The sequence below is a fragment of the Cavia porcellus genome, unplaced genomic scaffold (assembly GCF_034190915.1).
Source record: "Cavia porcellus strain 051 isolate PalLab524CR breed Dunkin Hartley unplaced genomic scaffold, mCavPor4.1 scaffold_3, whole genome shotgun sequence".
NCBI lineage: Eukaryota > Metazoa > Chordata > Mammalia > Rodentia > Caviidae > Cavia > Cavia porcellus.
The window spans coordinates 61,592,878-61,596,594 of NW_026947486.1; positions in this window are offsets into that span (position 1 = coordinate 61,592,878).

A 3,717-nucleotide genomic window follows, 5' to 3' on the forward strand; every position below is an offset into this window, starting at 1 on the left:
ATATATTGCATATTGTTATCTTCAAAGTATTTGTTCAGATTACATAACTATGTTAAAGTTGAAGACAAATGAGACTTGAATAAGGAAAAAAGACAGTCAAAATCCATGATCATTTAGGCTTGCACTGTTTTAAACTCAACCATCCTCGTCCCTCAAGAAATCCAACAGATAGATCATGAGTGTGAATAGATCATTGCCCAAAATTATACCAGCAGTGCTGATCTGAGAGACTAACCATTAACAAGGTTTGGTAATACATGACTCACTGATAGAAGTAGGTTCATAAAGAATGGTATTAGATGGGGATATAATGCCATAGTCAGTCCCACTCAAGTCACTGGAGCAAAAGGACTCCCCTCGGGGGCTTTGCCCAGAGGCACAATTTATTGCCTTCACCCAGTCTGTCCAATATGTCCAGGGAAAAAAGGTAAATATATGTATCCTCCTGCTTCAGCCTCCTGAGTGTTGGCATTACAGGCATGTACCACCATACCTGGCACTCTTTATAGGGCTTAAAATCCACAATGTTGTAGGCCAGATCTGTAATATATGTCCCATTATGTGTTCTTCATAACCCACAGACTTTTTTCTCCATTGCTTGAATCAGTACAAAGGAGTGGACTCTCCCCTTGAGAAGACTGGTAGAGAGACCTCGCCCATATACCTATGTGAAAAGAATAAACACATCCCCTGGGTGTGTTCTGATATCTTTGCTGAGTGGATAGAGGCCTTCACTACCAGGTCAGAATGGGCCTTGGAGGTAGTAGGAGTCCTCCTTTAAGAAGGAATCACTAAATTGGGCTGCCTAAATTCTTGTTTGTTCAGAGTGATAACAGATGTTGTTTTACTGACCAAATCATCCAGGAAGTCGCCAAAGCTCGAAGAATTAAGCACCATTTCCGCACTCTGTGAATGCTCCAGTCAAAATATCAACCATTTAAACTCACAAGCGAACCCTAGCCAAACCATTTCAAGAAACTCACCATTAAGTGGCTAGATCTTTTTGTCTTAATGAAGCTTCAGGCAGCCCCTAAATCTAAACTTAATCTCAGTGTATTGGAGATGCTTTATAGGAGACTCTTTTTGACATCTGACATCCCTACTGAAGTTTCATTAAACTTCCCAATTCCTTCAATATGTGACCCATCTGGGAACTTTCCAACAGCTTCTCCAGAAGTATGCAAGAAAGATTCTTCCAGTGCCAGGGCCTAACAATATTCAATCCAACTTTCATCCTGGTGACCAGGTCAAGACCTGGAAATAAGGTGGATCCCAGGGCCAAATCACCCTCAAAGGGCCTTAAATAACCCTACTAACCACTCTTTCCACTATTAAGGTACAGGGAATAAATTGTTGAATTCATCTTTCTACTGCAAAACTCAGCCACTTAAAACATCAGAAAATGAAAAGGGCCATGAACTTCATACACCTGCAAAACAGTGGGTAACCTCAAGTTTCTTTTCAGAAAAGGAAACACCAACCAACTTGTTATATCATATAAGTAGACCCATGTTCTTTTTTGCCACAAGGTCCTTGTCACAAGATATATTGTGACCTCCTTTTTTCCTGTTTCTTCCTGAATCATTCTGTATGATTCAAAAAGGGCCTGTAGTATAGGTATGGTGGCCCAAGCCTGAGATAAAAGCCTGTCTCCACATTCATGGCTTATGAAGAAACCCTGAGGGGAAATCTTACCTTCCCTGAACTCATAGATCAGAGAAGATGAAAGTTACTTGGTTCCCACTAAGATAGGGCCAGCACCACTCCTCCACAGGAAGTAGCCATGAAAGATGAAACTTTTTCCTTCAGTATCCCTGAAAGAATTTTGGGGAACATGTTTCTCAGGAGATAATAATACAGATAGGATATTGGAGCCTGAGGAATTCACTCCCTTTCACCCATTTGAGCTCAATATCCACCCTAAAGCCATCCCTCCCTAATCACTCCCCCTTACAATTTTGAGTTCAGACATCACCTTAGGAGCATTCCACATAACTTCAGACCAAATTACATGTCTGTCTGTCTGTCTGTGTGTCTTCTCTCTCTCTCTCTCTCTCTCTCTCTCTCTCTCTCTCTCTCTCTCTCTCTTTTCCCCTCTCTCCCATACCTCATTTATCTGTGTAATGTTCAGTGTGACTTTTTTCATTCTGGAACCGTTGTTTTGTTTTTAACCTTTAGTAAACATAGCTGCTTTTCCTTCACCATTCAGTGTACATTTTGCAGTACTTTGCTTGCTGTACACAAGAACGTAGGCTCTGTCTGTTGAATCAGTCACACAGCAACAAAAGTGGTTGATAAATAGAAATTAAGTGATCTGAGGTAGTGTAATTATTAATTTACAAATTCACTATTGAATAAATTCAGCTGTTGTTAAAAATAAATACCTCCCCCCAAAATAGCCTGAAATCTGTATCAACTCAAGAAATTTATCTTACATGTTTCACTGAACTGCTTCAGGGAAAATTTAACCTACCAAATCTCTTGTAATAATTCATAATGAAGACCCAAATTACATAATGAAGATATAAAGATACATAATGAAGAAACAAAATTTAAATTCAAAGGTCCAGTATCACATATCATTTTTATGAAATTAATTTGTATATTTGTTTTTACTAGGCTTCATTAAAGAAAACCTCCAAGACAGCTTACAAAAGATAATGGCTTGATGAATAATTGCTGTAAAATACTTAAGTAATGTGCATGATTTTATATGGTGTTTATAGTTAAAATGATTTATTAAGTCATTTCCTTAATAATCCTCAAAATACTTCATCTTTGGATTTATTCATCATTCTTGACCCTTTCTGAAGCCATTCTGGAAGTCCTCTTTCCTGAGTTTCTTTAATTGTTTCATTACGTCTGTTTTAATGCCTGAATTGATTAAAACCTTTATCTTACATAGTCATTTTGAGTTTGGGGAAGAGCCAGAAGTCAGTGTCAGATCTAAGGACTATGGTGGATGATTACACACTATAGTAATGAGTTTGGATTTCTACTGGATAACACTAAGCTGCAGAATTCATCATATTATTGACCATGCCTTCTTATATATACATGAAACAGGACACCCACACTTTCTTGAGAAAGTGGAAAGAATGATGGGATAAGCATGTTTGAAGCAAAGAGAAATAGGTTGAGGATGATGATAAGCAATGTGTCCTACAGTAATAATTTTTTAAAAAATTTGCTCACCATATTTTCCAATTATATTTTATATATACATATTTAAAGTGATGAAATTGTATGTAAAGGGAAATAGTGTGGAAAGAAATGTAAGTGAAGCTTTGAGATTTGAGAGTAAGTTTGGTATTAAACCTCCTAAAGCTTTAGACCCCACCCATACAGTTTAGCTGAGTAATCAACCTTTAACTACTTCAGTATTCAGTACCTCTTGAGATACAAATCATGATTTTACCTTTGGACCACTATGACCACTAGAAAAGGATTTTTCTCAAGGTTATTATCATGTAATTTAACATCTATTCATGGTGTCTCTACTTGATATTTTAATTTAACATTTTTGTTAAATTAAAATTTAACATATTTTAATTTAACATTTGAATACATGTAAAAAAACTGTAAACACACTATTTTATTTAATCTTAAAACACCTCTGTGAATTTTTAAGTCAGTCTTCATGTTACAAACAAGAAAAAGTAAAATTGACCTAGCCTCAGCATTTCTAAAATAAGTGTGAGAGTGGCTATTTAAATT